General features: G+C 38.9%; 1 long non-coding RNA gene across 1 annotated transcript in view; it reads right to left on the bottom strand.

The window, feature by feature from the left end:
* LOC141571508 (uncharacterized) overlaps nt 1-20741 on the bottom strand; it is a 160151-nt gene extending 139410 nt beyond the window's left edge. Inside the window, exon 1 of the long non-coding RNA XR_012496257.1 lies at nt 20602-20741. This is a non-coding gene — a long non-coding RNA (uncharacterized LOC141571508). The remainder of the gene's footprint in view (nt 1-20601) is intronic.
* Nucleotides 20742-24178: the final 3437 nt, after the last annotated feature.

Below are 24178 nucleotides of genomic sequence, written 5' to 3'. Positions count from 1 at the left end.
TGTGTGTGTGTGTGTATACTCTCACAAGTAAATTTTGCTACATGCTCTCTCTGCTTGTTACCAAATTTACAATTATTATTTAGGCTATATGCACTTCTGCTCCAATACTTAATATCATTACATTAATACTATATTATCCCCAATCTTGAATAATTAAATTTTAATGATCTTTTTGTCATTTTTAAAGAAGAGCTTGTGAAAAACATATTTTCTAAACACTGATGTGTCAAAAGAGAGAGAAACTCTGTTGTTCGTTCTCACCTAAGAACAATAGCTTATTTTTTCTTCTATAACCCCGTGTCCATATATCTATATCTATATCTATATCTATATCTATATCTATATCTATATCTATATCTATCTATCTAAGTACAAATTCAATACAAAAGTATCACAAAGCTCAGTTAAGTATTTGAAAGCATGCATTTCAAAGCTAGTCAGGCATATCAAAAGTGTTCAGTTGCACAGAAATGATAAAATAAGTTATTTTTTTATCTGGTCAATAAATCCAGTCGACTTCCTATATGCTTACTGCTGTAAAACATTAGGGCAGTAGTAATGCAGACTAAATCTTAGAATATCTCCTAATCCTAGGTCCTCTGGAGTTAGCTAACTCTAAACTGTGTAAGTCTCTAAGGGTTTGTCAAAATAATACTTTAACAATCACAGCATTCCAGAACAAGGTTTGCCACAAGCAGAGTAGAATCCTTTTATCTCTCTCTCTAAAACCTTATTAGTGATAAATGTTGTTGTATTATACCATGTTTCCAGAAGACGGGCAGTGACATATTTGTATTTCTAGGGACAATTTTGGTTTTTAAATAAAGTGTTATGTTTTAAAACGTCATATAATATATAGCCCAATCATGTGTGGTAGGAACTAGCTTTGGAAGTGGGAGATAGTTTTTCTTGTCATTAAGAGGCTATAGAATTACCACCTTCTAAATGGGAAGAGGGTCAATTAAGATGTCATGTTTTTGGTACAGAGAAAAATCCTTTAGTTTATTAACTTTTTCCTTTTGCCATGTTTATATAAAGACAAGAAAATTAAGAACTGCAAAGAGCTCTGCAAAGAAAATGTTGTCCCTTACTCTTCACTCCACACCGCATCTCTGCAATTTTTTTTTTCTGTCAAGCAGGAAGGATGGAGGGGAAGATGATAAGGATTATGAAAAGATATACACTAAGCCACCAAGAAATGTCATGTCCTTAAAAGTCACTTAGTGTTGAGAAAAACCAGAGGATGTGGAAGTTCAAACTAGTCTTGAAGGGAGAATTCTATATAATCTCATTTTGAATCGGAATCTAGAATGAGATACTTTGAAAGATGCTGAATTAAAGGAAGTTAAAGGAAAAAAACTGAGACTAGATCAACCTTTGATTTATGACAGTTACAGGTTAGGAATAGAGGGATGGGATTGTGCCTTCATCTCTACACATTAAGCTAAGGCAGGCAAAAAAAAAAAAGTAACATTAAGTAGGTCCGTACATATATACGGTTTTGCCAGTTCTGGAGCTGGCAGTATTAGCAGCAATTTCCCAATTCAATAAGTGGCTCTCTGATAATAAGAGTCTCTGAAATGGCCTGGTTCTGCTCTAGCCAGAGTCCTTCTCTTTGGTCCTCCAAAGAATCCTGTACTCCAGATAATATTGTATAATGAACCCTCTTCTCTTTAAACTAGGTTGAGTAGGTTCTCTTATCTTCACCTTAATTCCATTTGAAAAGTTGTTAGATTAAGTGGAGAGATGGATATATATATATATATATATATATATGTGTGTGTGTGTGTATATGGGTGGAAATCAGCAAACATGAATCTCTAGTAATATACTCTTATGGTTTACTACAGTAGGTAGAATTGAGTCACCGTGGCCAACTTTTAAAGATGACTTCTAATCGCAAATTCCGGATTTTTTTTTCTTTCTTTTATTTTTTTGTTTAGATAAAATTGAATTGCACTGAGCACTGTTAGGAGGAATCGACTTTTGACACTTAACGATTTAATAACTAGCAATGAGAATAATTCAGTCTCCTCAATTTGCTGACTGTTAACAGCGGAAGTGTAAACCTGACCTCAATTCACGCATTTTCTGACAGTCCTTCAGAAGCTTGCAGATATTGTTGACAAGTGTGCCTCAAGATCGGGCAATTTATTTAAGGTGGCCGTACCCCGGAGGAAGGGCAGGGATGTGTTTTTCCAGCAAAGTTTCTCACTTGCCTTACTGTGGTAATGACAAGTGACATGCTGTTCCTTGTGGACTGAGACTGGGTAGGCTGAGGGGTTGGCTACGGTTTGTTACAAATATTTTTTAAAAGAGGCATCCAATTAATAACTAATTGCACACAATGCTGGCTTTATTTTTACTGAATCAGGCACAGAACTTCATTCCATATTTTTACATTTTATTTTGAAGAATTCTTTAAAAGTTAAATCTGGGTCTATCCTTAAGGCAGAAATTTTGTAAATGTTTTCTTGTTGCAGTTATCGACCCATCTACCTATCTATAAATCTATCCATCTATCACCTTCAAAGTGAAATCTGAAGTATCGTTTCAATATATAATACAGACAAAAATGTTACATTGATTGAAATGGGGGTAGGGCCACAGATTCCCACCCTCTTGCACCTACTCTCAGCCTTCTAATGGTGAGCATCCTTCAAGAAACACGTACCTAGACTCTCAAAGGATAAATACAAATCTAAGTATACTCGTACAGATATACACTCATCTGATGCAAATCCTCCTGTAACATCAAGTGGTTTGTTTCAATTTGGGTACAATCATTATCTTAAAAAAAAAAGTATAACCAGTGGCTTCCATAGTCTCCTTATAGAGTTATGAAACCATCATTGAGAGTACGGAGCTATGGGCAAATGATGACTCAGCAACAGAGTTATCCAGATGATGAAGAGGGAAAGTGAGGCCTGGCTATCCATCCTAAGGTTTGAATTCAAAGAGACTTCATTTGCCTCCTGGTTTCACCACTGCTATTGAATCTGTCACTTAACCTCTCTAATGATCTGTTTTCTCATAAGGAAAACAGAGATAGCAACCCAAATATTCATTCATCTCTTAAGTAAATAGTTTTTAGAGCCTAACAGGCTTCAGGAACCAGGCTAAGGGGTAGGCATTGTGCAAACTGACTCCCCATGAAGCTGTTTTGAAGATGAAGTGTATGCAGTAGGTGCCTAATGGAATACCTGACACAGAAGCAGGCACTACATGAGAGTGATTATGCCCACACTGTTGCCAAACGCAGGACCTGGGCCTTATAATGAATATCTAGAAAGCAGGAGCTAGGAGGCTTTGAGGAAGCTAAGTTCATAAGATGGCCGAGATAGCCCTCAACGTTATTCACAACTTTCATCACTTTTATCCAACATTGTGCTAAAAATTCTATCCAGTGAAGTCAGGCCAGGGAAAGAAATAAAAGGCATCCAGATTGGAGAAGAAGTAAAGCTGTCTTTATCCACAGATATCGTAACTATCTATGTAGAACATTTGATGAAATATACCAAAAAAATGCTACTAAATGAGTGAGTTTAATGAAGTTGCAGGATGCAAGATCAACATATAAAATCCATTGTATTTCTATATACAAGCAATGAACAATCATAAAGTTCATAGTATCATCAAAACATAAAATACTCAGGGATAAATCTTACAAAACATATGCAGGGTCTGTATAGTGAAACTTTAAAACATTGCTGAGAGAAAATTTAAAAGACCTAAAAAAATTTAGAGATACATTGAGTTCATAACTAGAAAATTGAACATTGTTAAGATGCTAATTTTCCACAAATTGATCTACAGATTCAATGTGATACCAGTTAAGAACAGGCAGGTTTTTGTGTTTGTTATTTAGAAAGAGAGAAGATGATTTTAAAATTCAATAGAAATGCAAAGGACCTAAGGGGGCCAGTAGGAGGACTGACACTATCTGATTTTAAATCTGATTGTAATGCTAAAGTTATTAAGACATTGTAATACTAATGTAAAGACATACAAATAGATTAATAGAAGAGAGGGTCCAGAAATAGATCCATGCATATATGAATAACTTATTTTTCCACAAAGGTACAGAAGCAATACAATGGAGAAAGATTTTTTTCCCCAAGGAATTAGAAAACCATAAGCAAAAAACTAAGCTTCAACCAATATATCTCATTGTGTACAAAAATTAACTCAAAATGAATTTTACATGTTAATTTAAAAACTAAAACTATAAAACTTTTAGTTTAAAACAGGAGAAAGTATTTATGCTCATAGGTTCATTAAAGACTTCTTAAATATTACAGCAAAAGTTTGATTCCTAAAAGGGGGAAAATATATAAACTAAGCTTCATCAAAATTAAATGTTTCTCTTTTTTAGACACTGTTAAAATAATTTTTAAAAGCTACATACAGATAGAAAACATTTGCAAATCACATCTGATAAAATGGCTTCTCTCCAAAATCTATAAAGGGCTCTCAATTCAATAATAAGGAAATAGGCAGCTCAATAAAAAAATCTGGGCAAAAGATTTAAACAGGAATTTTACCAAAGAAGATGTATGAATGGCAAGTAAGACCATGAAAAGATGTTCAATATCATTAATCATTAGCAACACGCAAATGTAATTTAAAACCACGATGAGATACCTATTGCAATGGCTAAAATGAAAAAGATCGATCGCATCAAATGTTGGAAAGAATATGGAGGAATTTGAACTCCCCTACAATGCTAGTGTGATTGTAAAATAGGACGACCATTTTGCAAAAAGTGTTTGGCAGTTTTTTAGGTAAATACGCAGCTACTATATAATTAGGCTATTCTACTCTTATATATTTACTGAATAAAAGTGAAACCATATGTCCATAAAAAGACTTGCACATAAATATGCACAGAAACCTTATTTGTAGTAGCCAAATGTAGGAACCAACCCAAATGTCCTTCAACAGGTAAATGGATAAACAAGTTGTAGTATATCCCGGCAATGAAGTACTACTCACAAATAAAAGAATGAATTATTGATACACTTAACATAGAGAAGTCTCAAAATAGTCATTCTAAATGCAAAAAACAAAAAACAAAAACAAAAAAAACAAAAAAGAGTACATACTGTATGATTTCCTGTACATAAAATTTTAGAAAATGCAAAGTAACCTATAGTGAGAAAGACTATCACGATTTGCTTGGAGATGGGAACACAAATGAGGAAGGGCAGGAGAGACAGATTACAAAGGAGCCCAAATTTTTGTTGGTGATGGATATGCCGCACCTTCACTATGGTGATGTTTTTATGAGTCTATACATATATCAAAGATATCAAATTATACTATATACGTCTAGGTAATTTATGTCAATTACACCTCAACAGAGCTGTTAAAACAATGTACAGTTTGATGGGTCTTAATAAAGAGGGAGTGCAGGGTGCTATGGGAACACAAAATGTGGAACTTCCTTTAGGTTCCTTTCTAGGGCATCTACCTAGATTTGAGGTTGGGAGCTTTTTGAAAAATAAAGAAGGAATCCACAGCAAGGAGACCAAATGCCAGTGCAATGATTGGTGATAACTTGAAAACATCAGAAAGAAGCAAGGCAGCATATATTTTCTCACATTTAACGAACGTTTTGTAAGTAGCCATTTAGAGGAACCTTGTTCTTTTTAGCACATGTATTATTAGAAACATTTTTCTCAGCTCCTATCATGTACCGAGCATATTTATAAGCTTTGGAAATATAGATATGAATGAGACACATATCTAGGAATGATCATATGTACAAGTAACGAGCACATATTAGTAAATATTATATAAACCGTATCAAAAGTTGTACTCCATTATCATTACTGTTGAGGACACACGGTCACTATACTGTCTGGCTTGTTTGGAGGGGTGTGACATGTCCGGAAAATGGATCTAGTCATGGCATTTAGAGGTACCGAGCTCAGAGGACCGATTTGCCATAAATCAAGTTCACAGAAATGGACTTATAGGCTAGATAATGACATTAATTTCCATTGAGAATTCACATTCCTGAATGGGTAAGAATCTTTATGTCGTCAGGTGAGCTGTGCTCTCCCCTACTGGGAACACTAAAACTGTTTTCAGAATTTTGCTTTGTAAGCATGGGGTCACAGATGGGGACAGGAGAAGGTGATTCTTCATCGCTGCCTCAGAAACAGACCTGCCAATGCTAAGCCTGGGCCATCTGAGCAGGTTTGGCCCTGGACCATGCAGGACTAATAAATATGTCCTTTCTTTAGTATCCCCAAGTGATATCTGTGGGTTTATCCTTTCTCCATGGATTCATCTTGTTATGGGTTAAGTTTTGTTCTCCCCAGATTTCTGTGTTATAGTCCTCACCTCAGTACCTCAGAATATGACTTTATTTGGAAATAGTGTTCTTGCAGAAAATCAAGTTAAGATGAGATCGTTAGGGTGGACCTTAATTCAATATGACAGCCACACAGGGAGAACACCCTTTGAAGATGAAGACAGAGATCTGGGTGATGTTTCTACAAGCCCCAAAATGACAAAGGTTGTTGTCATCCCATCAGAAGCTCCAGTCATGCTCCAGATTCTGCCTTGGAGCCATCAGATGGACCAAAGCCTGCTGACACCGTAATCTCACACTGTGAGCCTCCAGAACCACAAGTCAATATATTTCTGTGGTTCCAGCCCCCCAGTTTAGGGTCCTTGGCTACTACATCTTTACTTCCATGTTTGTACAATTTTTATGTCTAGTTTTCCTTTCTATGCCCTGGGCCTTGCCTTTCAATTAAGTTTCCACTCTTACTGCTTTGGTTTGGAAGATACACTGTACACTACAGAGAGTTCTGCAAAGATCCTACCTTATCCACTTGGATTTAATTGGACCAATTCAGCTTCTTAGAAGTGGTGGTGTTTTTCATGGGAAAAGCTAGTCTCTCACACTTTTATTGTGCAATTTTATAAAGTACAATCCCAGGAACTACCTGGTTTTTAATTTGGCTAACCAATGACCACGTGAGGGGGAAAGGACACTATCATTGGATTCTATCCAAATTGCAGCCATCCTCATTTTAATTGGCTTACAATGACCAACACTGCAGATTTCATTTTCAAAACTAAGGCATAAAACACAATGGCGATAGCAACACCTTAAAAACCCTACAAACTATGTGACACAATAACCAAATTAAATAATCCAGTATGTTAAATTTGAATGACTTATCCACAAGCATCAGTCTTCTAAATCTTGGGCACTGAGAACTACTCCCATACCCTGAATTAATTTTTACGGAGGTCATTGAAAGTTCATTATTGCTTTCGACAATGAAAACAGTTTGGGTATCTAGTATAGTCATTTATTCGCTCCTTCATTCATCCATCAATACTTATTTAATGCTTACTCTGTTCTAAGCATAATGCGAGGTGCTGTGTAGTCAGTAGTGAGTCAAAAAGACAAGGTCCCGACTCCCATGTTATACACAATGTAATGGGGAAATGACATTTAATAGATACATAATTACAAAATGTGATAAACATTGGAAGGGGTAAAAAGAAAAACCTGAATACTGTAAGAAAGAATAATAAAACCAGATGCCTAAATAGTTTGTATATTTGCTAAATGTATTGGTCAGGACTCCTTTAGTAAAGATGAAAGAAATCTTATACGAGGCAAAAAGTAACGGTAACATAGCGGGGTGAGGCAGGATTTTAGAAGAAACAATGGCAGGGCTGGCTTCAGGAGCAACTGAAACCCAGTATTCTGAACGCTGGATACTGATAGCACTACCCTTTCTTTCCACTTCCCTTGCCTGCTTTTGTCTGGGCCTGCCTTGCTAATTCTGGTTCCTTGGTAAAAACAAACAAACAAACAAAGTCCCAAGGAAATACTCCAGTTGGCCCAGCAGGAGTGTTTTCTTCGAGGGGTAGACAATACTAAGAGAAACTGCATACAAACACCAAGAAAGGACCGGGATATAAGGCACATCTCACCTGTGCAGGGATCAGCCCGTCTCTCTTTGCTTTGGCCTCCACTCACTTCCAGCCAGTGTTTCTGGTGTCTGTTGCCTTATGGTCGGTGTGTGCAAAGCTGAAAGCAGCTCAGAGCATTGCAGGAGTTAACGCTCCATGTGGTCTGGCAGGGGCCGCGCATATATACTAATTAGGAGTTTGGGCACTCGGTGATTGCTCACCACCAAAAGTACATTAACCGTTACATCGTTGGCTCTATACCATTTTACCACTCCTTAGCAACATATTCATAATTGTTTTGTACTTTCTAAAATATGTTTATAATATTGGGGTACAGCACTGTTTATCTCCTTTGGGCGATACAGCCATTTGCTTACCCGTAACAGAGTAAACATGCTGAAAACTTCATATTTGTGGAAAATGTGCTGACAGGCCCATATTGGGCAGGAAAACTTATCACTTTTAGGCATAGCAAACATATTTTTATTTACTTCTGTTAAAATATAGGATGAGAAACGTCACAGCCAAGAGGGACCTAAGCAGATGTGACAATGAAATGTGGTGTGGGATCCTTGGATAGAAAAATGGTATTAGGTGAAAACTCAGGAAATATGCATGTAGTGTGGACATCGGTTAATAATAATGTATCAGCATTGCTCATTAATTGTAACCAATGTACCATACTAATGTAAAATGTTAGTAATGGCGAAAACTATGTAATGGTATATGGGAACTCATTGGACTATCTTTCAAACTTTCAGCAAATCTATAACTGCTCTAAATTTTTAAAAGTTTATTTAAAAAAACTAGAATGAGGTATTCTTTACAAAAATACATATCACAATGAATCATGTGCCCATTCCTGCTGAATAAGCACAGTCAGAACCACTGGATGTTAGGAAAAGCAGAAAAAATGAGGGAGTGATGTGCTGAATCTCAGAAAAGAGTAGCGATTGCATTTGGTTAGCCATTGATACCCAAAGACCAAATTTACCAATAACCTGGATATATTTTGCACTATTAATTGTTAGTAGTGCATAGCTAAAACATAATTTCTTAGTGATAGACAAATGAATAGAATTTGAGGTGTTCAAAGAAGCCGCTGAAGAAATACAAATTGTCTTTATTTTTTAACACTGGTCACATCAATTAGCAGAATGCAGAATTACTCTCCTTTTCTTTATGTAAAAACTTAAAACTAAAAATCATTTTTCCCATGTTTCTCTCACTCTGCCTTCCTCCTCCCCTCTCTTACTCTTTCTTCCACATTTGAGCACCAGCTCTGCTCCAGACACTATCTTTAGGCACCTTCCAGTAACACACTACCTCGTGGGAGAGGTACATGTAAAAGTCACAAAAGTGAATCGACTGTGCAAGAATAAATAAGGCTGTTCTTCTCTTTTGAAAAGACCTTGACAGATTTGTCCCCTTGAAAATTCACCTTTCAGTGACTCAAAATTAGAGAGGAGGGAGTGGTCTGAGCTGGCCATTGGCAGGGAAAGCGGCTATGGAGTGGGGGAAATGGGGACTCCCTCATCTGCAGCCAGGGCATGTGAGACCCTGGGCAAGTCCATCCCCTCCCGAGGACCCAGCTTTCTCGGGAGGCCAGAGATTGAAGGTGCTTCCAGCTCAACACTGTGGTCTTGCATGGGCTCTTTAAGAAACATTTGCTCCAGATGATATTTAAAGACTTCTAATTCTCCGAGGATTGGCCAAGGAGGGTTTTCCTGTTTTTTTGTGTTTTTTTTTTTTCAAGCTGCCCTGCAGAATGTATTATACTGTCCAGAAATGATGTTTAAAGTTTCAATAGCTTCTGGTTCTCTGGGCCACATCACCTTGCAGTTGCCCTCAAATTGTTTCTGAATCACGTTTCCTCTGGCACGAAGCAGGAGCCCTCGGTTCACATTACGCCTTACAATGTACAGCGCTCTCACCCTGCTGCAGAGGAGCTTTAATGTCAGAATGAAAAATGATAAAGCAGAAATGAAATAGCAACCACATGTTCTCTGTAGTGTGGCCCTGGGTCTGCGTGGCCTTTCAAAGCAGGGAGCAAACCATCTTTGCAGCACTCAGTAACAGACAGGGTCTGCTGGGGGCGGGGGGCCTCTGCCTTCACGGTCCCCTCCTGGGCTGACCTGAGGCCAGGAAGGGTTGTCTGGTGGCCAGTCACCCCAGAAGTGGCTACTGTAGACAGAGGGAAGTACAGTAAGTGAGAGGAGGGATTGATGAGATGGACCTAGAGGACCTGGTTCAAATCTCCATGTATCATCTACCCAGTTGATTCCACAGCCTGACTATCAAAACCTTCTTTCCTCTTTCTTCCTCACTCTTTTTGTTCTCAACTGAATTCCTGGGTATCCTTCTGCTCATCTTATTACCGCAAGATTTTAAATCTATTCACCACTTTGTAGGTAAAATGATATATACTCATATATCCACCCTCCCCCCAACAAAAAACTAGATCAGATATATATATATATATATATATATATATATATATATATAAATAAATAAATAAATAAATAATAAATAAATAAATAAGTATGTATATATTTGAGCTAGTTTCAGTTATGGAAGATGAATAAGTTCTGGAAATCAAATATATAGCATGGAAATTGTAGTAAACAATACTGTACTGTATACTTGAAAATTGCTGAAAGGGTAGATCTCAAGTGTTGTCACCACAAAAAACGAGAGAGAGAATAGAAATCATAACTACGTGAGGTGATGGAAATGTTAATTAGTTTGACTGTGATGATCATTTCGCAATATATACATATATCAAAACATATAATGGACAATCCCTATTTGTTAATTGTACTTCAATAAAGCTGAAAAAAGTTCTGAAAAAGCCCTTTTTAGTTTCCTCATGATAAAGCAAGTCCAGACTTCTTAACATGGTTTAACATTCCCTAGTGATGCCGTATTACTTCTCATCTCCTGAGACTCTCAGGACACACCCACCTAACGTCTTCACCACCTCCTCAGAGTTGCGGGCACACACCATACTCACAGATACTTGCATGCCCTTGACCATGTCTTTTTTCCAGCCTGAGAAGCCCTTACTTCATATTGTCTTCCGGGGGAAATACTACTGATTCTTTAAAAATCAATTCAGACATCACCTCCTCTGTGAAGTCTACCTGATAATCGCTCTGAGAAAACTAGTACTCTCACAGGTCCCTGCATATATCTTTATCACATCATCTATAACATTTCATATTATAAATATATATTTATAATTCTGTTCCTTGCCTAAGACTAACAACTCAAACACAGGAACTGTCTTCTACACCTTGTTGTTATAGACTGAATGTTTGTTCCCTACACCTCACCCCCCAAAAAAAACAAACATGTTAAATTCTAATGCCTAATGTGATGGTGTTTGGAAGTGGGGACTTTGGGAGATGATCCGTTCATTAGGTAGAGCCTTCATGAATGGGATGAGTCCCCACATAAGAGAGCTGAGAGCCCTCCCCTTACCCCTTTCACTATGTGAAGAGACAGTGAGAAGATGGTCATTTATGAACTAGGGAGTGTGCCCTTACCAGATACTGAATCTGCCAGCACCTTGATCTTGGACTTCCCAGACTATAGAACTGTGAGAAATATACTTCTGTTGTTGATAACTCAGCAATCGATGGCACTTTTTATAGCAGCCTGGAGAGACTAAGACAGTTGCAGTCTAGCAGGGTTCTAGAGTCAGCTATACCATTTGTAAGAGCCTATTGTACATATCTTTCCCCAGCCTGGAATTTAATAATATCACATTGTTAGTAAGAAATCAACCAATGTGGGGTTCTTTATACCACAGAAATTGGCAAATGCTACAAATCAGCCCCCCACACCCCAAGAAATGTTTGTTAAACATTTACTAGCATACTACAGCTTGCATCCACCCTCACAACCTAGCACAAACTCTGAAATATAGTCTTTGCAAAAAGCTGAAAGAATAAATCTATGAATGAGTGATCTAGATAATGAATTGGTTAAAAAATGGTTGGACCAGAACACTGAATCTCTCTAATTCTTTTACAGTAATTTTCAGCTGTAAAATAAGGATATCACATTCTACCTACCTGTAAGGATAATAACAAGGTAATATAGATAGGATACATAAATCACATTACAAATACAAGTCATTAGGGGTTCAAATTTATTTACTTTTTATCTCAATACTTGCCTAGAAATGCAGCCAAAGGGATGATTATTAAGTGAAGCGCTAAAGAGCAGCCTGAGTCCTTCGGACAGGTCACATAATCTAACTTCCCCACATCTGTAAGATTTAGGTGCCATCCCTAGTAATTTTAAGACCCTTGTAATATATGACTCAAACTCCTTGGAATATATACCATAATCTATTTTTAAATAGATGAATTCTGATTCAGAATTATATGGAATTCAGTTTTTAAATGGCATCTGGTTAACAGCCCTTGAATCTCATTTAGTTCTCATTGTCTGCCAGTCGTGAGCTTCATGTGCCATCCCCAATAACTTTAACTCCCACATCAACTTCAAAAACTAGAACTGATGCTCATCCTATTACCAAAATCTGGGAAGAATTTTCACTTACGACAGTAGCCCCCCCCCCGCCCCTCCCTTAATTCATGGTTTCACTTTCCTCATTTTCAGTAACCCGCAGTTAATTGCAGTCTGAAAATATTAAATGCAAAATTCCACAAATAAAGCAATTTATGCATTTTAAATTGTGCACTGTTCTGAGGAGCTTAATGAAATCTCGAGTCTTCCTGCTCTGCCCTGCACAAGAGTAGTGATGCTGATGATTTGGATATGCCAAAGAGAAGCCATAAAGTACTTCCTTTCATTGAAAAGGTAAGTAAAGTACAACAAGATATTTTGAGAGAGGGAAAGACACAACATTCATGTAACTTTTAATATAGCATATTGTTATAATTGTTCTATTTTATGATTAATCATTGTTGTTCATCTCTAACTGTGCCTAATTTATAAATTAAACTTTATCATAGGCATGCATGTGTCGGAAAAACCATAGTATATACAAAGTCCAGTACTATCTGTGGTCTCAGGAATCCACTGGGGGTCCTGGAATGTCCCCCCCGCAATGGAAAAGAGGGGACTACTGTATAAGTCTTACAAGAATGTATTAAGAAAGATAATGTGGGATCTATTTCTGCTTCTGGAACCAGAGTGAGGTTGCTGGCATGAAAAAGGTAGAAAGACCTTTTGTCTCTTCAGTTATATTTACAACTTGGTTCATGGTTGAAAGTCCTGGAAAACATGAGGACTGTTCCTCTACCACAATGGCTCCTGTTTTTGAGCCCAACACATTCTTTCTACCTCTTCTCCACCTCTTCTACTAGGCTTTCCCTCTCTGAAACCATTTGGAGATTGCAACTCCCCTCACACATCAGGCAAGAGCTGTGCACGTGCATCAGTGGAGAGGGCTGGGTGGGCAAACTGAGTACAGAGTAAGATAAGGGGTGGATCATGTTATCATAGGACTGGAGGTTCTGGAATTTCAACTGGAGTCAAGACAGACCTGGACATGAGGATGCCACATATACAGAGAGCTCAACTACTTTTCTAGAATTAATTTTAAAAGCAAAAGCAAACAAACAAACAAACAAAAAAAAAAAAAAAAAGGAAGGAAAGATAATATCTTGACAAGGATTTCTGCTGTTCTCTTCAAGATTGAACAGTTTCTATTTTTTTTCAATATATCAGATGAATTCTTTAAATAAGAATAAAACAGACACTTTTGACTTTGATGGTGGGGGGAAATTATCCTGGCACCTGTGTGTTGGGGGCGGGCTTTCCAACTATTCATCAGCAGGAAAAGGGTTCCAGGCTACTCTTCTGGGTAAGTCAAAGGTCAAGTCCAAGCTTTGAGGTGCCAGGAGCTCATTTCTTTTTGGCAAATACAGGGGATCTCAGGCAGCAGGTGGAGATGGATGTGGCTCCTGGTCTTGTGTCCTCTGGCCACCACTGTGTGCAGTTTCCCGGTCAGAGTTGGAGGAGAAATTAGCTTCTCCAGCAAGTGTCCTCGCTAACTCCCCTCCTTCTCACTCTACCCACAGACCGGCCACACGCCCTGAAGATCTGAGAGCTTCAAAATAAAGCACAGGATTTGTATTTGTTAAATAAGGTAAGACTTTACCCCAAGGAGCAGCTACATGGAGACGTTAAGTATTTTTCCTTAAAGGGCAAGACAGAATGTCAGAGACTTTTCTTTTAGCACCCAAATAATATAATGTAGTTGTCCAGACACCTGGAAGGTTCTAAATGGAAACACAAAAGTGTACATTCAATGGTGTGAGAATAAACAGACTACAGCCCAACGCATGCCTCTGCAACACCTCTGAGAGCTGCTAATTGAAATGACACTGTGTGAAGATACTGAGTCACAACCGAAGGGCTGGGCCTGTGAAGGGCAAGCTGAGTGCTGGAGAGAAAAGCATGCCCTTGATTATGTGCCCAGCAGAGTTTAGAAACAGGAAGCTCAGTTAACCAATGCCAGGCACTAAGCAGGCAGTTATTTGGTTGGTGACTGTGGATGGCAACCTATGAGTCTCCGTGCTTCTGGCAATAAGTGTGATGGCAATTCAGAAGGGGATGATGGGATGATTAGTCATTCTGTAAGGAAGCCACTTGGTGATGACACAGCCAGCCATGCAGGCCGCTTGCTGGGCAGCTGTATTTCTTTAGCACCTGTATGTCCTTATGCTCCGTTTGACCTCCGCTTTGAGCACATTGGTCAGAGAGCCCACAATACACACAGCTAAGTCTGGAACTTGTACCCTGAACTGCTGGGTTGATACAGATGCACAGAAGGTATGGCTTTTGCTATTTTAGTATCTTCACAGGTACCTCCTTATGAGATCCATACTTGGGGCTAGAAGCAAGGTCATTTGTTGGCAGAAGTAAGGAAAAATTCCTCTGTGGGTATTCTAGTCCCATTGTTCCCAGAGTGTGCACTGAGGCTGCAGTCAATGCATGGGGGAGGGGAGGCACCGGCTTTTACATTTTTTTTTTTTTTTAATTAAAGAAATTAATTTCAAGAGAAGCATACTGACACTGGCCATCTGTCACACATCATGAGAACTACTGGCTTGAAGTAGGGCACAATTTCAATATTAGATTGTATCACATTCCTTGCAATGATGTCATATTTTTGCAAAGCTAGGTTTTTGGTGGTTGCATGTAAAAAGTTAGCACTGCATGAAAATCAACGTGGAACAGGAAAGAAGAATGGTATATATACCAAATTAGAGCATAAATGTACATCAAGTTATTTGGACCTAACTAATTAACAGATGGAAATATTGGTGGTTCTTTTGGTCTGGGGATACCATAAACAAATTATTGAGTCACTAAGGGCACTGTGATTCAAGAAAGTTTGGGACCCTCTGCCCTAGTCAAAGCTGGTTGGTGATCCCACAAAAGTACAACTCACAAGATTCCTATTTTCATTTAGGCTTTGTGAACCTGAGAGGATGGAGAAAGTAACCAGCTTCAGTAAAAACCCACTCTATTTGTTGATGAATATTTTCTCCTAACATTTATTAAGCTAAGCACTAAAAAAACATTTTAAGTACATTATCTTATATAAGTCCCAAAATACTCCCATGAAGTGGGCACTGTATCATTCATATTTTACAGAAGAGGAAACCAAGGCTCAGAGAGGGCACTGTGTATGTTTGCAAATCATTCAGCTAGGAGATGTCATTTGAACACAGGGTGGTTTGCCTTGGAGCTTGTGTTCTTTCCATCATACCACACTTGCCCAAAATGGTTACATGGATGGATGGATGGATGGATGGATGGATGGATGGATGGATGGATGGATCGATGGATGATGGATGGATGGGTGGATGGATGGATGGGTGGATGGGAGGGTGGATGCATGGATGCATGGATGGATGGATGGATGGATGGATGGATGGATGGATGGATATATGGATGATGTATGGGTGCATGCATGCCTGAACAAGTCAAAGACCTGGCATTTTTGAACAGGGTGGGCTAGGAGGAAACTCCAAATGTCATGGGGTGGTAGAGGAGCAGACAGCACACCAACTGAACACTGTTCTTTAGGTACTGGATAAATAAACCCAGAATGTCTGATAAATCTACATTGAGTTATGCAAAGTTCATCCTTCCTTTTGCATTTTGAAGGTACATAAGAAGTATATCATCTGTTGCTATACATTAAATCCTGATGACTTAGTAAATTCATAAGGTGATCCAAGTTCAAAGACGACGATCTCTTGGAGTCTGTATCGCCTTCACCTATCAAATATACCCAGAAACCACTAGCTTGAAGACTTGGGATGTTTGAGATATTTCTGCCTCAATCAAGCATATCTATTAGCATAAAATATTTAGATATTAAATTTCTAATGCTTTAAAGAAAAAAAAAACTTCAGAGCAGAAGTATGTTTTCCTTAACCTCATTTGTTTTAAAGGAGAAAGAATGAAAGAGAAAAGAAATGCATAATGTTTTATATAAAGGAAACAGCTCCAGGCAAACCTTGCTAAATATTTTAATGGTTTAAACATTCATTTTAGCAAGTTTTCTTTAATTTTCTTAACTTTGTTCCTTTTGAACTGGCTCAACCTTCATGTTTAATCCTTGGAGCTTTCAAGGAACAGCTCACAGCAAGTTATATACACAAATATAACAAACATTTCAAATAAAGCACAATGCATAAAACAGAGAACAGGAGAACTCTGACAACAGCTGTGAGATTTAACACTAATAGTTTTGAAAGATTTTGGCTTGAAGGTTAAGAGTATCTTATGACAATAAGCAGGCTTTGTATATAGTGTCAACAGTCCTGTTGCAACATGTCCAGTTTTAATTTATTCTTTTTCATTTGTATAAGACAAATAATATAATTATGGATGTCTGGTTCATGACATTGAAGTTAAAGGAAAAAAGTCCAAAAATCAATCATATTTTTCAAGAATAACAACTTTGAAAACCTCTGGCCTATATGCCTGGTAATAGCTAGAGTTTGGTCTAAATGTGATAATATGCTTCGAGTCTTTATGCATTTATTTTATTCATATTAGTGTTTGGTGCAATGGTGCTTCTGCGTATGTGGAAGTAATTTAACTTTCCACCCAATTTGCTTCTCCAGAGGGTACCATGACTGATGCTGAGTCTAGAGATAGGGGATGTTAACAAGGGCCTCCCTCCTGCCTCACAGACCCGGAACACATGGAAGTTTTCAGAACCAGCCACTGACCTGCCCCAGCAAAGGCTCTGGAACCATCCCAGGCAGATCAGAGTGTTTTAAACACATGCATACATACACAGGAACACACGTGTGCACAACACACATATGCACACAACATTTTGCAACTAATACCATTTATCAGGCTTTGCTTAAGATGTCAAGTCAGAGATCTCAGGAGAAGGGTGCTACCTAATGGAGCACATGTTTAGAAGGCACAAAATTAAAGAAGCATGCAGCCAGATTGCTATGTGGGAGGCATATGAGGCTAGAGTGTGGCTTCCAGAAGGGGGTAGAGTTCAATACCATGTTGGTAATGAACCCCCTCTGCTCAAGATCATACCAGCCACCAGCACATGCCCAGCAAGATGGTAGCAGGGCACGAACTGACCCTCCCTGTGTGTTTGTGTGAAAGGACACCAGCTCTCTTCCCACATCTGGGTGGTTTATGCAACAGACCTCAGTCCTGGGTGCTGCCCACAGTGTCCAGGTCTGGTGAGGAGACCAGGCAAACTTACCATCCTTGGGTCCTGCTCCCAAGGGTATGCCTTGGCTTGAGCACTATTCTCCAGAAAACATTTCCACAATGAAAATACTAACAATAGTAACAATAAGAGCATAACAGTATTCTTGACTACTCGCTATGTAACAGGCCCTGCCATACGGGGTTTACTGATATCCCCTCCCTCATTCCCTCCACCATCCCATGCAACCGGCATCATTACTCCATGAAAGAAAACTGAATTACTTTCCCCACATACAAATCAAAAACAGGACTCAGATATTTTTCATTAAGGAGTATGCGGTTATCACCTATCTTTCTTTCTTACAATGAAAATGCCGAGGATTGAACAAATGATCTCACACATGACAATCATGTGATTTTTTGTCTAGGCTGCAGTGCCCTCCTCTGCCACTCTCCCCCGAATGTTTAAGAACCACGCTCACCTCACTCACTTTTTCTCGTATCTTTTTGTTCCAAGGTGCTTTCTTATACATGATCTAGAAGTAGCACTCTTGCTTTAACCTTGAAAGCCGTGTGACCTGCACATTCATAGGCGCCTGCCAATTAATTACTTGACCACCCACACTGACATGCACACAGGTACACACACATACGCACCATTACACCAGTTCATGCCAACCTCTGATCCACATTAAACCACTGAACATCCCCCAAGGGAAAGCAGGGAAAATTTAGACATCATAGGACTCAACCCCTGCATTTTACTAATAATACGCTGAGACCCAGGGACTGATGGAACATTAAAGAGGACATGAAAGGAAACCCTCTTTGTTCACTGAGCAGACATTCTAAGAGTCTTTTTTTTTTTACTTTCTGTGCAGACCATGTTTGATCCAGGAGATAAAAAGAATAAGTACAATCCCATGCCCCCTGACTAACAGTCCGGAAGAGGATGTAGCTACTAGTTGAACTGCTAGTTGCAACTCAATGTGAACAGAACTTCTGGGATGAGCGCCATGTGCTGCAGGAGGCAGAAGAGGGGTGCTGGCACCTGCAAAAGGCCTGGTACCCAGATCTCCTGCTCCCCAGTTGTTTAATTAGGTAAAAATGTAATAAAATGGCTGGCAGCCATTATCAGTCCTTATAGACATTGATGCTCTATGCTTTGATTTCTCCACCGTGGATGACAGCGAAAATCTATGAAACCCCACAAGTGCACTTGGCCTCGGTTTTCCCAGCACAGAGGGATTTCCCATTTCACATGGCACTCACCCTTCTGTCACTAGCCTATGAGCTTCCTGAGGACAGAGGCCATTTCTTTTCCTTGTATATCCAGTTTTAGCACAGAGCCTGGGCAATAGAAGGTGTTCGTTGTAAGTAGGTGTGCTGAGTGAACAAGGCCAGATTTAGATGAGAAGGATCTCTGTCTCCTGAATCACTCCAAGGGCCTAGAATGATGCCCAGCACCGGCATACAGGCCTGGCTTTCCTGCACGGTGCCTCCATCTGTCTGTGAAGCTGCAGTTTTTACCACCCCTAGGACTCCGGTCTCAGGCATTGTGGTCTCTCTAAACACACCCTCTCCAAGCCACTGCATGAGCGTGACCTTAACCCAGTCACAAAATGGGCATCCATGCAGAGCCGAGCTCCATCAAGTTCACATGGCTTCAGGCAGTGTTGTGTGTAGTGGGGGGAGAGAAGCTGTCATCAGACCAGGTCTGTCACTAACCATGTGTGGGACATCTTCCCCTTGGTGTCCAAGAGCAGGAAGAGAAAATTGTGTGGATCTCTTTAGTCTCCTCTCACTCTAACATTCCAATGTTCTGTGCTCCACCTGACTGCCTACAGCCGAGAGCCAGAGGCTCCCTGCTCCTTGGAGATGGATCGTAGCATGAAAACACCAACAATACTGAACCCCAAAGCATTTCCCCCAAGCGAGCTATGAATGACTTCGAGCATGGAGGCTATTTCGGTGTGAGACTTCAGAGAATACACTCTGGCAAGAGAGATATCCTCCCCGTGCCCCAGCCTGAGGGACCAATTATTGTGAGGAGAACATCCGGCATGAGAATGTGACAAACATTAGGGCTCTTCTGATGTCTACTGAAACCAGACATGCCAAGTCTAAAGAGTCCTGCCAGACCCTCTCTGGGTAGCTGCTTACCCAATAATTCCAGACCAGGAAACCTGGCCTACTTCCTGCAATAGGGCATGTTACAGCCAACATGATGCCAAAATGCTGAGCTGCACAACCCTCTCACACCACAAGCGGGACCAATTCAATACCGTGAAGTGGTCAAGAGACTGGTTTTCGGAGTTGAGCAGATATAGGTGAGAGTCCCAGAAAATTTAGATGCCTTGCAGAAGACCAAGTAACTGAAAGGACAATAACATTGATTGCCTTTAATCCAGAGTTCCTTCAGAGATCTACCTCACACAGGTGACACATTAGGTTAAGGAGAGATACAGTGCAATGTACTGGTTGCAAATTCCCCACCCGGCAGCCATCTTGCCACTATCTATTATACTTTCTGCAAGCCACTGCCTCCTCAACTGGATCATTTTATACAATCTTCCTCATGGTGACTCGATGGGAGCACCTGGGAGTGTTTTTCTCTTTCAAGGATCTGCACCCACTCTCTATCGCATGTCATCCTGGTTAACTGTATACACTGTTTTGCTTTGGAAAGCCTGGGCTCTGTAGCTCTTCACGTTATAGACATTTCTGCATCTAAAACTCACTAACACCACCACAGTTACCTGAAACGAGTCTGCTCTGCTGCTTTTTATAATAGTGCTGCTTTTCCTTAGGCAAACTGATACACTCGTCAGAAAAGCTCTTGGGTACAAATGGCAAAAACTGGATTCAACCTTGTTTTAACACATGTTCATTGTAAGAATAGATGAAAGCTCATAAAATTAATGGAAGTGTTGCAGTAACTGGAAACTTTGGGGATAGCAGACTCACCCTCTCCAGGATGCTGTCTCCACTACCTCTTCCTGGTGTCAGCTTTACTCTCTCCACCGTGTAGAGAACAAGGTCACCACTAGGTCTGCAGTCATCACATCTGCGATGCTCCTTTAATCAGAAAGGAAAAGGAATTTTCTCTATTTGCTCCAGTTCGGAGAACCACAGGGAAAAACTCTGATTTCTGTGCCTTGGGTCATATTCCCTTCCCAGACCAATCACTTGCTAGGGGGAGGGAACATGATTATTTTTATTTGGATCTGGGTCACGTGCTCATACTGTGTCTTGGAGATGGGGGTCATGGAACTGTCAGCCCACAGAAATGGTTTGAGTAGGGAGGAGCCGGTCCCCACAGAAAGAGTTTCTACTATCAAAATAGGGAAGCAAAGATGCTGGTCATGAAAAAAAATTGTACATCACAGATAATAACGATTATAGTGTAATTCGTGACAAGCCCACGTGTCAGGATTTTACATACAACTGCATTTCAGGTAGTCTTTATAACAAATACATGAGAAGGTATTTCCCCCACGCGTTGATGAAGAAACTACAGATCCAAGGATTAGGCCATACAGATTGTGCCAGGGCTAGGGAGAAAAGCCGGAAAGTCTTCCGCAGTGTGAGAAATCTTTCTGGAAATCTTGGCTTGGTACTAAGTTATTTCTCTGGAAGAAGATATACAATAAAGCTACAAATCAATGAATCTTATTATGCATCAAATAAACATCAGAGAGGAGACTGATATAGGTAGAACTGAAATCATAACAACTGAAGGCATATTTGGATCTCAAAGGTAGAAGATGGTGCTAGAGCTGCAAAAGCCTTTGAAACTGAACCAAGGTTTGAATAGTCACTCCCCAAAAATTGTGAAATTAGAAAAATTACATAATTTGAAGATAACCATAACCAATTGTAACCATAATTTGGATACATTTTAGCTTCACAGAATATGAATCTTTTAGTTATTATTTAGAGAAACTAAAAAGGTAACTATAAAAGAGAATCAAAAAATACAGAAATAAAAATAAAATATTTTTAAAAAGTATCATTCCAAGAGAAATAGCTATTAAATTGTTTAATATATGAAAATGTGACCATGATTTGATGAAAAAAAGTAAAAAATACGTTGAATTTATGTATATCCTGAAACTTGACCAAAGAAACTTTGTAAATCTCTGTGGAATGAAAGGGACCAAAACCTAAATAAAATCAAGTTTATAAATATAACATTCTAAGAAATGATTTTTGACTTAGTTCATAATAGAGATATTTATGATGTCAATATCACAGATGGAAGTATACGGACTAAAAACAATTTAATGAAATTACATAAGCTCAGCTGAAGATGATAAAGGATTTGGTAACATGAATAATGGAACTATTGTTAAGAGAAATTCTCTACTTATTGAGCTGAGTCACCTATGGACTATATTTAATGAAAAGATATTGAAAACATGCATTCATCTCCCTGTCAAAATAGTCGCAAACAGGTTCATTATTTAATTAGTGACACTTGTATCAAAAGAATGGCCACGCCAGCAGTGTCCTAATCTCAATAAGTGATTTGGACATTGTAAGAATACTTTTATGCATAATTTGCCCCACAATTTCTATCATTTGGCAAAGGATCCTATAATACATAGATTAACTTATTTGTAGAATAAAAAGAACATTTTAACTTTTGTTTTACATATTGATTTGTTTCACCCCATTAGTAGTAAAATATTTTACTATTCCCTCAGCATATCTGGACAAGGAGTTAAGAGAATATTAACAGCATTCGCCTGTCAGACCCCCCTGAGAGTGTTTCCTATAGAAGGAATCATTCAGATGATTGACAGTTGGATAATTTCAACAAGACAGAATAGATAAGACAGAATATTTCAGAGGGAGCAAACTTGTGGGATTTTGAATACACATAGTGTTTGATGACTGTTACCTGACCCATTAAGTTAGTTTTAGAGGGCCTTAAAAATATGAGTGGGAAACAAGGTCTAACAAGGTAAATTAGGATCAGATTGTGGGTATCTTGAGAACCAGATGGAGCAATAAAAGTTTGGCTCTTGTGAATCCCTCCTTTAAAAAAAAAAAATAATAATAGTGACAATGTGGCCTTCGTTTCCTTGTCTGTAAAATGGGATAAACAATTCCTCAAGAGTTAGAATCGAATTGTGTATCTGAAAGAACCTGGCACAAGATGGGGTCTCTTGTAGATACTGAAAAATGTATTCTGGTCTGTATCTGTGGGTAAACTGCAGTCATTTTTCAAGCTCAGACACTTGGATCGAGAGTTAAGGATTAACAGAAAAGTAATATAATTTCCCTAACGAAGCTATACCGCACCTTTAATCTGTTCATTAAATCATCTTTAGCACTTTAAAGAAAACAGTAACAAAGGAATCCCCCCAAATTTATTATATTGCATTTTATTATGAATGCATTTCCTAAATTCCCCTTTTTTGCATGACACGATATTCACAACTTTGCTTCTGTCTAGTCATGAAATTTTGCTGAGGGTCAGAACACTTAGTTGGTTGTATATTTTTTGGCTCATATGAAATCCAAGGTAATGAGCTTTAACACTACAAAGGGTCTGGAATGCTTTCAAAAACATTTGCTTCCCACAAGACAAATTAGCTGAACCAAGCAATAAAATGTGACATTAAGCATTCAATACTCCTATTTTTATGTAGTCCCAGGTCAACAAAAATGACCCCAGTGGGGGCATTTCTCTAATGCCCTTGTTCAGAGTTCTCCTAAAAACCTGTCTCTAGGAAGCTAATCAATAGTTATTTATGTATGGTAGACCCCCAAAGAAAGCCTACCTCATAAATTGAGTTGAAGGCATTCTGGAAGCTTCTGGACTTACTACAGTTTATAAGGACCCTCCATCAAGTGGACCACCCTGAGTGCACACATATATCTACATCTGTACATGTACATTTGCAATTTATCACTTTTACTCATTTGGTATTGCATCTCAACGTCTCAAAGACAATTCTAAAGTTGTCTAATGATCAGCGAAATCCTACTTGTTTGACATTTTAAAATATTAATGTTTAGACTTCCTAGTTGCTGAATGTCTAGTTTTCAGAATAAGAAATATGTTCATCTCACCTGAGTATCATGTTCTTTCTATCCAAGGGAAAACATTTCTCCAGGAAATTGTAGTTGTTCTAAAGAAGGGAAGCCAGGAGAGCGAAGAAAGAGCTTACAAGGAACACTCGTGAGAACAGAGAAGACAAGAGTTGAGGAGCAGAGAAGGGAGGTCGTGGCATCTGTATATCCGTAAAACACTGTTAAATAAAAGGGACTCCAGGGAACTTAAATGAGGAGAAAGGAGCAAAGTGATAGGGAAGCAGCATTTTACGTCGGTATGAGGACAAACTTTATAAAACAGTGGTACAAAAAAGAATGAACTGTCTAAGCAGAAGGCTATAACAAGAGATAGTGAAGGACCCAGTAATCCCACTTCCAGGTATTTATCTGAAGAAACCAAAAATGCTACTTCGAGGAGGTATGTGCATCCATATGTTCGTTGCAACGTTGTTTACAATGGCCAAGATGTGGAGGCAGC

The sequence above is a fragment of the Rhinolophus sinicus genome, linkage group LG05 (genome assembly GCF_036562045.2).
Source record: "Rhinolophus sinicus isolate RSC01 linkage group LG05, ASM3656204v1, whole genome shotgun sequence".
In the NCBI taxonomy this organism is placed as follows: domain Eukaryota; kingdom Metazoa; phylum Chordata; class Mammalia; order Chiroptera; family Rhinolophidae; genus Rhinolophus; species Rhinolophus sinicus.
This window is presented reverse-complemented; position numbering and strand designations above follow the sequence as displayed.